At 40.1% G+C, this 14,906-nt stretch overlaps 1 long non-coding RNA gene across 1 annotated transcript; it reads right to left on the bottom strand.

Moving 5' to 3' along the window:
- Positions 1–8,013: 8,013 nt before the first annotated feature.
- LOC116653248 lies at positions 8,014–14,111 on the bottom strand. The gene is made up of 3 exons (XR_004306797.1): positions 13,931–14,111; positions 13,384–13,450; positions 8,014–10,207 (listed from the first exon to the last, which is right to left on the bottom strand). It is a non-coding gene; the product is annotated as an uncharacterized LOC116653248 (long non-coding RNA).
- Positions 14,112–14,906: the final 795 nt, after the last annotated feature.

Genomic DNA, 14,906 nt, shown 5'->3' with positions numbered 1-14,906 from the left:
TTGTTTAATACTGCAAAGTCAGGGAGCTTCTATTACCCTCTAGTTAGGTCGTCACAAAGGAAGGTTTCCTCCTCTTACACTGCTGTACTGTAAATTGCTTGAGAATTGCTGGGAAGGATGACAGCATTTTGTCACAGTTGTGATTAAAAGACTGAATCCTTAGGGCCCCTTTATATTGCCTCTCTTGTTGACCTAATTCAAGTAGAATTTCATTGTTTTCAATGCATGGGAGGAGGATTCAGGTGAAAACACCAGCAAATTTCTGCTCTGTCCCAGAGAGGTATGCAAACAGGCAGCAGAAGTCAGCTTTTAGAGAAACGTTTTTAGTGCCTACTGGTGTCTGCCAGTTTTTGTAGGTTCCTAAGGAAGCACAAGAATTCTTCTATAAAGTCATTTATGTGCTGCAGAGCAACGCTTGACTCTTTTGATCTCTGATATTGGAGATAATGAATGCGTAGGCACCTTCTGCTTCCTCAGCATTGCCCGGCAACCCAAGGGACCATAGCAGACTGCTGGATGGAGTGACTGCTGCTCATCCCATTCACACCGGTATAAATCACACACTGATTATCTCAGCACAAACTAGAAGCAGACTGGAATTTAAAAACTGCTGGGAGAACTTGAGTAGAGCAGTGCTTCATTTACAATTGTAAACATATTAAAGAAAGTGAATAGGTAGGAGACACACATCGCTTTAAACACGGTTCTTGGTTGCTCAGATTACTTTTGGCAGTTATTCCTCTCATCTTAATATGGTGGCTACGAGGGATTTTCATGGTTATTTTTTGAGAAATCTGGGCTATTTGTAATATCCTTCCAAAGCTGGGAAAACTATAGCTGTTCATTCTCTCTCTCATCCAAGAGGCTGTACCCCTTTCATGCAGACCACCACCACAGCAGCAGGTCAGTACCATGCACCTGTAGTCTTCCTGTACCCTGGCAGCTGGTTCCTTGTCCACTGATTTGAAAAGGCTCTTACTATTTCTACACATAAAGGATGTCTGAAAACTTTAAGTAGTACAACACAAACTGACTTTTGGTTTAACAACGCTTTCCCTCATGGGCATAACTGTGCTTCTAAAAACACTTTTAGATGAGGTAGGAAGGTAATTCCTACATTTTATACAAATGGCTGAAGCAACAAATTAGCATAATTGCACACAAGTTTCATGGAGCCTTTCCTGGACTTTTGCACTTCCCTCTGGAAGAAAATACAGTTGCGTTTAATGACAGCATGGTGATGGTTCCTTCTTTTCTCTGTCATTTTGTCTGCTATCAGTGGGACTTCAAATACCCCAAGATTTCCCCACGAGAAGGAGGAAAAAAAAGAGCTTGGCTGGGGCCACACAGCTCCAGAGGGCCGTGGGAACCAAGAGCGGGGCCTGCTGGTGAGGGAGGTGGGAAGGCAGCACTGGGAGGAGAGGAGCAGTAGTGGGGGAAGGGGTCACGGTGATGTGGAGGGAAAGGAGCGGAAAGGAGAGCCAGTGCTAGGAGAGGAGGGGAAAGCCTTGTGGGAGAAGCGTCTTTGTTTAGTGGAGAGAACAAAGGGCAGGAGAGAAGAAGGTAGCAGTGTAGGAAAAACACATTGCTCATACCCACTTTCAGTCTGCACCCACAAAGGGACAAATGTAAACGCACGGAGGGGATTGATTAGCTCTGAAAACATAAAGGGCTGACTGCTGCTAAGAAATCTGGCCTCACCCACAGCACTCTGAGCTTTCTATAAATCTGAAGCTTAAATTTGTGATGTTTCCTACTCCAGCTCTCCTAAGGGAAGAGAGATTTATCAGGAAGAAGATGGTTTTAATGTCAAAGCTCTTGCGCTGTTTGTAATTCCAGCTGCTTTGTTTTGGGTAAAAACTTCCTGTGGAAAACAAAAGTACCAGATGTTGGAGGGGAATAAATATATAACTTCAGTAGTCAAGAAGACCATATGTCATATAAAAAAATATTATCTTTTCTAAATCAGCTCAAGCCTTTACTGCAGGATTGAATGCTTTTCTCCTAGCAATACTACCACAGAGCAGTCAGCATTTCAATGTAATCTGCACTACAATGCCCTATGTTAATGCAGACAGATACTTCAAAAACAACACAACATGTTAATGGTCCCTCTCATATAACTCATGGGCCTAACAATTAGTAGCCACTTTTATTAGCAGTTAACTGCAGAAATATACCATTTTAAAATCTTACAACCTTTGTTCTTGATTTTAGGTGACTTCAACAAAATGTGTCTCTACTAATTCTTTTGAAACCTTGCATGTCTGTTGTAAATGGCAGTTTAACCCCCAGCTTGTTGCGTATAAGACAAAGAAGGAGGGCACCTTGTTTTACTAAAACTGCTGGTTTCTCTTTAAAATTTATGAGTAAAGGATAGCAAACTTTCTCCTCAATGTGTGTAATTTTCTTTCCAGCTCTATATATGTACTTGGAACACTGAAAACGATAGCTGAAAATAATTTAAATCTCAACATTCAGTTATAAAACTGTATTCAACACATCAATGTATTGACTAACACTGATGGCTCAAAAAGTGAACTCAAAAGTAAGGACTGCCCATCACTTCCAGGAATATTCTTACTATAAGTTACCATAATAAACATGTTCTCATAGTCTGTGCCAGACAGCTCCATTTTTGTTGTTTCGTTAGGCGTTACCTCTTGCTTTGTCTTTCAAACATTTCTCATTTTACTTGCTGGTTGCGTTCTGTACAAGACAGACAAAGCTAACAGCTATTTCTGGAAGAAATGAGCTTATTCTCCAGATTGCTTTTTCTTTACATTGCACTTACTTATGCATCCCTGGCCCTATTGGTAACCAAAGTGTCAAAGCCTTAAAACTTCAGTCTGGTTGCAGTGTGGTAAATATGCTCCACAGGCTGACTCATTTAGCAGTACCATTAATAAACAGACTGCCTCATAATGTCTGCTGTAGTCTCTTCCAACAATTTGAAGGGCTGGGAGGAGCAAAGTTGTTGGCACTTTGACTTCATCCACATCTGAATGAGTGGTGTTGGCCAATCTGTCCTCAGGGATAAAGAACACCTCCAAAATTTTGCCTTCCTATTTCCAGCTGCAACAGGAAACCAAATTTGACCATCCATTTCATGTTCTAATGACCAAGGAAACTGACACATACATATGTAAAATTTTGGGGGTTTTAGTCTATATAAAATCTCTAGGATATACGTATTTCCTTCATCATAAATGTTTGCAAACTTTCTGGTTTTCTGGGTACTCCTAGCTCTTAGTGAACATTTCTACTTTTAAACACTGTTTGTGATCCTTCTGTAAGGAGTTTTGTGTTGTATTTTTTTTCTCCACTGACCTTTTTTGATTTAAACGTTCTCTTCCTTTGCAAGAGTTCTGTTCTCTCATGGTACTGAGCATCATCTCTGCTACACGGATCTGTGATCTGTTTATATCTATAACCAGTCATTGAGAGACTGTCAGACAGCCCACTCATCTGAAGTACAAAGTCTTTCAAAAAATGAAACTGAAACTTGTTTTCTTTAGCATACCAAGAATACATATACACTTCTGAATTCAAATATGCCTATTGTACTTATTGTTTCCTTTGAAGCTTAACTTATTTTTTTTCATATTATGTTTTGTTGCTTGTACGTGCTGGTACATGGAAGATCTTACACTGAGAAACATTTGCCTCCAATTAAGATTTAACACTAAAATAAAAAAAAAAAAACTCTCTAAGCCTTACCTCAAATTGAGACGTTCTTATTTTATAATCTCAATATCAGCTTTCAATTGCAGTAATATTGACCCTTCCGTAAAACTAATCAGCACATTTGTTACAAAAGAGGAAGGTAAAAGAGCAGCAAGAATTCTTATCTTTATACAAGGTCAGGACCATTGTTAATACTGAGACTTCCGAGTGTTATCTATACCTGCTACAGCTTTTTGAGGAATTAAGAAAAAGCAACTTCTAGTCTCTACATTCCTTCCTGGTCTGGAAGGCTCCTTCTTCATCAGCATAACTACTAACACTTGTTTTAGCTTCCCAAAGCCATAAAACAAACTGAAGTACATTGTTATATTGAAGGATTAAGCCATGTACATTAATAGTCCTAAGACATTTTAGTCACACCAGCTTCTTAAAAGTACTCTGTTACTGTACTTGCCATTGGTACTCCCTTAGCTGCCCTGAATATCCTGTATTTGTATAGGATGCAAGGAGGTCCCCCCTCTGGTAGTGCTTCAGAGGTTCCATGATGGGGCAAAGCACAGTAGGCTGTTGAAGGTGGGAGCCCAGAAGCAGTTATTGCTCCCATAACTCAGAGGGACACAGTAAGAATAAAAGTTGAACTGACCCAAAACAATTTGTGTCGTTCCAGCAAAGTGAAATAGCACAAAGAAGAGTTGAAGACTGTACATGTTGCTGTTTTCTGGCCTGAATGCAATGCCAAACCTAAACTTTCTCAGTTGATCGGAAGTTGAAACAAACTTCTTAACTTGGTACAACTGACTAATGCCCCGAGGCTGTATGGGATTGAAGATGATGACACCGTATAAATGAGGATAAACACACCAGCACTGGATGCTTCAGAGCTACCTCTTCAAGAACTAGAGACACAGAACTTGTTTCATGTGGGATTGAAGCACTGGATTGCTGATGCTCTGGACTACAAGATATAGCAAAAACTCCTCTTAAAACATTTGCTATAAGCAATTAATTTAATTGATCTAGTTTTAATGCCCACTGCATAGTACTGTCTTTGCAAAACAGTAACATTAGTTATCTAGTTTTGACTGTAACAAAATTATTTCTGTCTCTTCATTTAACTGCATTTCCTTTTGGGAGCACATCATCGTGGCTTTCCTCTCTCAGCTGAACTAACCTACTAGTAAAATGTTTCTCCAAAACACCTAAACTAATTTATTGAAAAGCAAACTGAAAATCGTCTTTGCAGACATCTCTGCATCCCTTAAAATAATTTTATTTTAACGGTACCAAAATTGACATAAAAGATACACATCCCTGCAAGGTAAAGGCACGCCTGGCTCTGTTTGAAGAAATCTGGCTTCAAGTTAACAAAGTTATGGACTTTTCAAATCAGGCATCCTGGTTTGCACAGCAGGTTTTTCTTAACTTCAGAAGCAAACACCAGGATGTGATATTCTGAATATTCACTTTCAGCATATTTGAAAGCTCGCACCTACTTGTACTTGACTGTGTGATTACTTTAAGGACTTCATTGTTTTGAATCACAGTTACTAGGAAAAAAAAAAAAAAAAAAAGAAAAAAAAAGGTGTTGGAGACCTTATTCTTACAATAAATTTGGTTTCTGCTTTCAGTCTGCTTGAGTGAATATAGATGCTTAACTCACAGAACTGAATGCAGCATTACCTCTATCTCTGGATAACATCAATTAGTTAACTCCAGATATCCTCCACCTTTAAGCCTGGATACTGGTTCATGCTGGAATTTTTGAGTGAAGAAGAAAGTACATTTCTGCCAGTTACTACGATGGATACCTCAGAAATGATTCCTTGTGAGTGACAGAGGGTAGATAAGTGAGAAGAGTCACCATAGAGGTACTTGCCTAGTAATACCGCCTTTGGGTAGCATAAACTTTCCACTGGCAGTAACTGTCCTCTCCCAGGAACTGCAGGATATGAGACATTTAATGGGGATGCTTAAAAACAGGTAAAATAAATCCTATCAAAATTAATTACTGTTCCATGTGGGTTTGCTTTAAAAAAGTAAAGCTCAGAGTCAATATCTATTCTAAGCAAGCAGCATCAAAGTAGTAGTCAGAGGAAACCTGCAAGAGAAGCTTGTGAAAGAATAGTGTTTAAAGGTTTCAGTTTTGAAGAATATATACATCCCTAAGTTCAGTAGGAATGTCCCATAATCTGAGATTACCATCAACCATTGATTTGCCGCTTTTGATACATTTCAGTAAAATACTAACTAAAGGATGGAAATATTGTTTAGTTCTAACACCACCGAATGGTGGCACAACCAATCCATCTGAGCCGGCCATAATGTCAACACAGACAAGACTGAACTCTGTTCTCCTGTTCACAGAAGAATCTCCGCAGAACAGGGAGTGGTTAAAAACAGACTCAAACTCCTGCAACTATTGTGATCCAGCTAGATCCACTGTTGACTTTACCTGAAACAAACTTTTCCAAGGAGTCTTTAAAAATAAGCCTACTGGTTAGCTTTAGCTCTCAAGAGAATGAATGCTGAGGGGCACTGATGCCACAACCTTGCCCGCCCACAAACCTCCACTCAGTATTTCCAGGTTTCTGCTGCATCTGTCCTGATATCATCACGTCAGTTATACCAAACTACACAGTGGAATAAAAGAAGTCATTCCCATGTGCAAACTGCCTGCCTCTGGCACCTACCACCTACACGTCTGCTACAGGCTTTCGCTATGAAGCATATAGCTTTAGTTGAGACCCACACACACATACACACCCCACAGTAATACTTGGAAAGGTTGCTTTAGTCATGTTTCCTTGCAAACCTTCCATTTAACAAACAAACAAACAAACATAAAATCCACCAGAGCAAAGCACAGATTAAAGCTCATTCTTTGATTAATAACCAGACCATGGATGTTGCACTCATTTTCAACAGCTGCAAACAGCTTGGCATGCTTGACACCTGTTCCAAGTAACACCAAATAACACAAGAGCAGTACCTTATTTAATCATCTGAGGCTTGTGAACCTTTTCTGCTCAATCATTTAGGTACTCACTGATTAACTACTGTAAATAAAATCATCATTTCTGCAACTGGAGATACTGCAAGAAATGCTTGTAAAACAAGTGTTAGTATAACGCCTTCTAAAATTCCACATAAATCCATTAAACAGCCGAGCTCTGCTATCTTAGATTAAACTCAGGAGATGTGAAAACACCTTAAAAGTTAAAATACCTTCACATAAGAGGAATGTAATCTACTTCCTGGATGATGCCATATTAAGAAAAGCAAGCTGATATGTGTGTGATGCAAAGTTACTGTACTATGACTGACAGTAAGGAATTTGAGCAGCTGTTTTTTGTGTGTGTGTCATTGGGGTTTTGTTGTTGTTTTTCTTATTGAGGCAATCCTAAATTATTAAGTGTGTATGCTTTGGCCAATTCATTGAGTCCTTAACTTCGTTTTTCTACATGAATTCAGCAGCTTTCTCACCTTCTGAAGGAAATATATCTATTACAAAGTAAGTCAACCAAGAAGTTGTTTCTATAGTTATTTGATCTCTACAAGCCTAGAAGAACTTGAGGATCAGCTGTGAGCAAAGGCCATAGATGTGGAGCTTTGGAAGGCTTACAGGAACCTTAGTGCAGGACTCATTGATAACACAGAACAAATCAGTGTTGGTGACTCATTATGCAGCACCAACTATTGTTTTCCACTCGAATGAGCCTAATGCAACTGGCAGAAGTGTATAGCAATATGCGCAGAATCCAACCCAGCACACATGCAATAGTGAACTCTTCAACTGTGCACTGAGAGCAAATGATTACAGTACTTCGTGAGATGGCTTTTCTGTCCTGTATGTAGCACTAAACAAGAAAAAGAGCCTGGCAAACATAAATCCCTGCTACAAAGAACAACAAAGAGAAAAAGTGTTACTTACCTTTCAGCTGGAACTTCTGTCCTTGGGATTTTTAAAGTTGCATTCTGTAAGCAGCATGTTACAACCACTTGTATCATCTCTGGATTTAAATGCACACAGCACTGTTTCTGTGAGTGACTGTAAGGGCTTTAACATCAACACTCACATGTGCTGTGTCTTTGCATGACTGGAATTTTAGGAGAAAATGCTCTCATATCTGCTTACAGAAATACTTGTTCCATCACCTTTCAAGTGAAATTAATACATTCTTTTAAAATAAATGACCCAAAGCCTTTCATAGAATCATAGAATGGCTTGGGTTGAAAAGCACCTCAAGGGTCATCAAGCTCCAACTACCCTACCATGAGCAGGGCTGCAAACCTCCACATTTAATATTAGACCAGGCTGCCCAGGAACCTTTCAAGCTTGGCTAAATTATTTTGCTTTTTACAGTAAAAGTGTGCCCATTCTTACTAAAAATGTCTGGTTTTTTTCCAAAGTTTTGCCCTCCAAGCACCCGAATAGTCACCGAAATGGGAAGGGCAAGGACTCGTGGGAAATATGGAGTTAACGCAACCCAGGCCTGCTGCCATGAATAGGAAATGGCTTACCCCTGTAGTCAATTTGCCTAATTGATTAGAAGCCTGATTGCTCCCTTGAAGGGCTAGATCCCCTGAAGGGATATGCATGCACAGAGGCAGCAAACTTACAAGGCAGCTTCACAGAAAGGAATCTCCCGTGCTGCTGGAGCACGAGCTGTGAACTTATTTCTCACCGACCGCTTTGGGAAATGAGCACATGTTCATCTCCAGCGTGTTCCCAGCACAGAACAGTTTGCGGACTTGGGGAGAGGGAGAAATCTAAGTGCTACGTCCTGCACCAAGCGCGGCTGGCACAAAGAGCAGCCGGCATGGGAGGCTCAGCCCCCCGCGGAGCCGCTCTCTGCAGAAGCGATGTTGTTTTGCCCATTCAAACACCCACCCCGTCTGTAAACAGTAAAGCGAAGAACACAGATCCCTTCTTCAGTCTCCTCTTTCATTTCTCAGAAATAAACCAAGAATTCTGAGACAGAAACCCTACGGCTCGACAAGCTTCCTCAGGGCTCAGACACAACGGAGAAGCTCTGCAGCTCCCTAATCAGCTCAGGAAAGTGACTTGTGAAGCCCAGCGGCAGGAAGCGGTTTATAGTACAGTAACTCAGCCCATTGTCTGGGCTTTTTCAGCTCGCCTTCATTACTATTACCATGATAAAGACCGATGTGTTTTTTTTCCGACTTCCGTTTTGCTCCTTCAAGTCCCTACTTGGTCTTGACTTTTCTGAATTTCACTTTGATACTCTGACACCTCGATTGTTCTACCAGACGGAGTTCAAATAAACCTTTCTTTCTCTTTTGGTGGTGAGGTTGTTGGTTTTTGATGGAAGGAGAGAGCGCTTTGGTAATGGTTTCTGTTTATTCACTCATCACTGACGTGAGGAAAAACCGAATTTAATTTCTCCCCTCCTCATATATCCACCACTTGCTGACATTCCCAGACAGTCCCTCAACCAAACACAGTCTGGTCTCTTCAGTTGGTAGGACTTAGTTGCTCGGGATGCAGGGTACCAAAAGAGTAGCAAATGTATTTCCACGGCCCCATATGCAAAGTCCTCTCTAATCAGACATAGCAGAACTCTGCTCCGCTTTCCTGAGTGTGGGAAATGAATCACAACTTCCGTTATGGTTCACCTGACAGTGGCTTAAATAGATCGGTTGTGTCACTAAATAGAAAAGGCAGTCAGCTGGTGAGGGCAATATAGTCCTCGCTCAATCTCTAATAAAAAGTAAACAGGAAAACCAAAGTGGAGATACAACTTTGTGAATCTCTTTATGTTGGTAAGCCCCAGAAACAAAGGCACGTGGGAAAAGTGAGCCCAGCCTCGACAGAAGAACTATTTCTCTCATCTCCATCTCATTATCTGTCACAAGACATATTCTTGCATTATTAGGAAATGGAGCTGTTTTTCTACAGGAAGACAGATCTTGTTGCTTTGCGTTCTATTACTTCCCAGCTCCTATATTTCTAGTCTGTTTGTCCTTGTACATGCATACATATCACCATTGTGGCTCTGAATTTAGCATTATAAGGAGACATAGCTTGAGTTCTTTGACAAAATATATTGGTTTATGAGAGTCATGTATGAGGAATAGAGTGCTGTGACCTGGAGGACCAAGCAGTAGGTGCATTTATGAAATCTGTGTATGGCACCAAGCAGGGAGACTACCAGGAAGGTGGGCTTAGAGTATAACATATGGGAAGCATGGTCTGAAGAAGTGGCAGGCTACCCAAAGACAAACACAAGATAGTGCACAAGGGTAAGAATAATCCACTATATGAATACAAGCTCCAAACCAGCTGGTTAGACAGTGAACGCTAGAAAAAAAGCTGAGAGGTTACAGAAGACAGCAGCTTTAGCAAACCCAAACACTGCAGGATGAACTAGAAATGTATCTCTTACCTGGAAATCTCAAAATATTACCATCCTTTTGCAGCTGATTACAACTTCCAGGGGAACACTGCAGCCAGTGGTGTGTGAGGCATTTCAAGAGGCATACAGAACATCTGAAAGGTCTATGAAATGCACTTAATTAAAACATAAAGGCTGAAGGTAGTATGGCACTTACCCAATATTGCAAACCTGCAGAAATGAAATTTTTATTTATCTACTTAATTATTCCAAGGGGGAAAATGCAAAAAGATGCTAAAGATGCAGGATGGAGGTTTAGGTTCCAGGTTAATGTGTATACTCTTATGGTAATGAGAGGGGCTCCATCCAGTCTAGGTTTGACAGAGACAGCAGGATCCCAAAAAAGCCAAGGATCTATCAGAAACAAGTAAGTCACATCTACAGCTGCACTAGGCAGAGGAATGGACTAGATCATCCTTTCAGGTACCTTCTACTTCTATGACCCCAATAGCCTACTAAGCCTAAAAAACGAGCAGTTGTAATTGATATTTCCTGAAATGCTCATCCCTGCAATCATCATAAAGACTTTGGCAATGTTTTCATGAAAGAGTCAACACTGTGAGCTAAGCTACCAAATTCACCTTTAATCTATGAATTCTAAAATTCATAATTCTATGAATATATATATAATTCTATGAATATATATATATTATATATATATATATAATTCTACGAATTCATAATTCTATGAAAAGATCCTATGTGCTCATGCTTCTTTATTATAATACAACATTAGGAAATAACTTTTTAATGCTTGCAATGTAAAGCATGCAATGACCCTTAAACAGTTAGAACTTTATAGTCCATTGGTCTAGAGAAACAACTTCTGAAGATGTCATGAAATCTGCTTATAGTCGCTGATTTTAAACGAACAACAACCCCCCAACACTTCTATATTGAGAGATGCATCACCTACATACATCTGTCTGCAAGATTTTGTGCATACTTTTCTGTGAATTCATACATCCAGAGAGTGAAAAACAAATGTCAATGAATGACACACACACATTATAATGTATTGAAATACATTTGGTAAAAATAAATCAATATTTAGACTAATTTACATTAATATTTCTTGTCCTCAAAATATGTGTTTCAACTGCAGTTTATCAAGACTCTTTAACAAGAGTGGAAATATTCTTTTAAAATTTCTAGTTAGAAACATCAGTTGAAAAAGCATCACAAGAAGAGAAGGGCTTCAGTATATTTTTAATTCATACAAACCATCTGTGTATGACACAGCACACAGTTTGTTCCCTCTTTGTTTGCCCTCTGGAGTTTTAAAAACACTGTGTGATGATGAACCTGATTCAGCTCCTGGCTAAAGCTAGGACATCTCTACTCCATTCTGTGAATTTATACCTCTGTGCAACGTGACTTTCTTTTTTTCCTTTCAAGCAGAGCACATAGGCAGACTATTGCAGTTACAAATCACAATAAAGTTTTATGTCATTGACACCATCCTTGGACTTTACTGTGAGTTCACTCTGCACTTTATAACAGGACAGTCAATTTTCCCAAGCTGGAGCAATACCCGCTGAATGCATTTTCTTTTAATCATTTCATACAACTTCTCAGCCTGGTAGACAGCTCACTCTCTTCTGTATTATTAGAATGTCATGTTCATAATTATCAAAATTACAAGTTAGGATGTATTTTGCATCTGCTTCTTTTGGAGACCTATAGCACTTCAAGACATGTTTGGCTTCCTTTTTGTCTTCTGGATTTCAGTCTTTCATTTGGAGTGCTGACTACACATGAAGTGGAATGTCTTTGCCAAATTTGCTGCATAAGAAATGAACATTCAAAATACTTTTCAAATCTCAGCATCTACTGTGAATTATCACTATCAGTGCACAAACAAGAACATCCAAATATTTTGAATCCTCCCTAAAAAAATAGGCTTGTTTTGATGTTAGAAGTGATACATTACCATATGGACACACATAGAGGGCCTTGTGCTTAAAGCAAGTTTGTGTGTAAGGATTTTAGGTCACAGAGCGCATCTTAGAAAAAGAACTGCTATGTGTTAGGAACTAATCCTAACATTGATGGTTAACATCAAATATGGTTACACTTGCTCGACTCTCTTGCAAATTACATCTGTGTGATTCCTACATGGATGGCAATTCCACTTTTTATCTCCTCTTTCCCCATTTCCCTAAACACATGTTAATGTGCTTAGAAAGCACTAAGAACGTGAACTTTTGGCCTCTTCAAGACACAGGAAAGTTTGGTTCCTGAGTGACTGTGGTTTTTTTACAGGATACCTCATATGAGGCGTTCTGCTATAGTAGAGGAAAACAAAAGCAACTTCCTGGAGCTATCATGAAGATTGACCCAAAGTTAACACTATACGTATTTATAAAATACCCTATACATGTCCCCAGGTTTGTTATGGCTGTTGTGGGAATGTTCATTATGTGTTTCCTGGCTACAGAGTAATCAAATCCTAACACTGCAGTAGTGTCATTTTTCATACTTGAAAGACACAGAATTTAGCTTTAGGTTCAGACATCCCCAAATGGAATCAGCTTTTTCCCCTAGTATGTTAAACTTAGTAATAATAACAATAATAAAATTATAAAGAGAGAGAGAGAGAAAATAGCCCCATACAGATGAAACCATAAGTTTTTCTCTCAGCAGTGCCCCAGCATTTCCAAGGATTTCCCGCCCCTTCACATTCATGCTGGTGGCCAGTAGCTGAACGTACCTGAGACAGCTAATTAAAAAAGGAAGTGGTCAAAGTCATGCTTTTTTGTAAACTTCAAAGGTGATCCCTCTCCTTCCTCCTCTTTACATTTTACTGTCTGGCTCTCTGCCCATCCTGCAGCTGTTGGCTGCGCCTGTGTTTCGTGGCGTCAAACCTGCCTCCTCACGGTCCATAAAGTTACAGCAGGGACCGCGGTGCGCAGGTGTGGGAAGGACAGAAGTGCAAGATGGGCTCGTTAATGATTTTTCTGGCACCCCATGCTGAGCTGCTGAAAAAAGAGAGCGGCTTGCAGAAGGCAAGTGTCTCTTTGTTTGCAAAGGTATTTGAGGTCATATTGCTTCTCCCACAGCAAAGGTGTTGGGTTTTCACTTTATGGGCTGTTTGCAGAAATGATTTGCCTTTTATATGGCATTTAAAACATGCTTTGAGGCCTTATAATTGGATAAAGGATTTGTATCTCACCAGTATGAAAACTCTTACTTTCCATTTAACCCCCATCTGATCATTTAATGCTCTTACTAAATGATAAGCAGCCAGCTCCAGCAATGTGAGTTTCGGTTCACTTACCTCATAAGCTTTAATTCAGAATTCCAGCATCATTTACATTTTAAGCAATGAATGCAGAGGGCATCGACTGTTGAAAATGGGAGGGGAAAAAAAAAAAAAAGATAAATCACAGCATCATAATTTGCAGCTCCTCTTGAATTAACAGAACAATTTGGTAACTAATAACTAAAATTCCAAGGGAACTTGGTGCATGGTGCTGTCTGTCTCATCTCCCTTCCACTAACAGCTATGGAAACAGCACTAGTACCTTCAGCACAGAAACACAACACAAACTGCTTATTCCCAAACTCCACAATATGAGTCTGTGTCCAAATCCAGCAATCAAATGAGGTTCAAAACCTAACTTGGGAACAATTCACAGAGTGTGTGCAAATAGCAAAGAAACAGTGAAAGAAGGGTTTCTGGTGGATGGGAAGCTGGACATGAGCCAGCACTGTGACCTCACATCCCAGAAAGCCATCTACATTCTGGGCTGCATCTAAAGAATTATGGTCAGTAGGGTGAAGGAGGTGATCCTCCCCTCTATTCCCTACTGGTGAGGCCTCACCTGCAGCCACATGTGGAGTCCTCAGTACAGGAGAGACATGGACCTGTTGGAGTGCATCCAGAGAGCCACAAAAAAATGATTCAAGGGACGGAATTCCTCTCCTTTGAATACAGGCTGAAAGAGCTGGGGCTGTTCAGTCTGGAGAAGAGAAGGCTCTGAGATAACCTGATAGCAGCCTTTCAGTATCTGAAGGGGAGCTACAGGAAAGAAGGGGACAGATATATTAGCAGAGTATGTGGTGACAGGACCACCAAGAGAAAACGACTTCGGGATTACATAAGGTAAATTTAACTTGGATATAATAAAAAAGTCTTCTACAGTGAGGGTGATGAGGCACTGGAACAGGGTGGCCAGTGATGTGGTTGATGCTCTGTTCCTGGAGACTTTCAAGGCAAGGATGGATCAAGCCCTGGGCAACCTGATCTAGCTGTGCATGTCCCTGTTCATTGCAGGGGAGTTGGGCTAGATGACCTTTAAAGGTCCCTTCCAACTCTAATGATTCTATGATTCTACAATCTGTGCAATGATTGAGCAGCAATGTGTACACACAGAAGAAAACAAGAAAATAGCTGAGGATATCAGGTGAACAAGGCAATATAAGAAGAATGTGTAACAGAGAAGAAAAGCTTTAAGGAGCTTCAAAGGTAAGAAAAGACAGAAGCCTAGTAAGAGATCCTACCATGACTAAAGCAATAGGCCAAGAGCTTACTTTCACTTTTACGCTCTGAAGAATGGAATTATCTGCCCCTGGGAGGACCAAATTTCATTATATCATCAATGTGGGACTAAATGCAGGCTTGAACAATGGGTCAATGCAACAGTCAGATGGCATTCAGGCAAAGTTCTCCCAGTATCCAGTTACTGAAGGGTAAAATAACAAAGACATTCACCATTTCATCCTCAGCAGCAAGGAACAAAGAGACCAAATTTAAAACAAAACAAAAAACTAGTATAGACATCATACTTAGAATTAGCA

This window comes from Coturnix japonica, chromosome 3 (assembly GCF_001577835.2).
Source record: "Coturnix japonica isolate 7356 chromosome 3, Coturnix japonica 2.1, whole genome shotgun sequence".
In the NCBI taxonomy this organism is placed as follows: Eukaryota; Metazoa; Chordata; class Aves; order Galliformes; family Phasianidae; genus Coturnix; species Coturnix japonica.
Note: the sequence above shows the minus strand (reverse complement) of the source record. Positions and strands in the feature narration are given on the sequence as shown.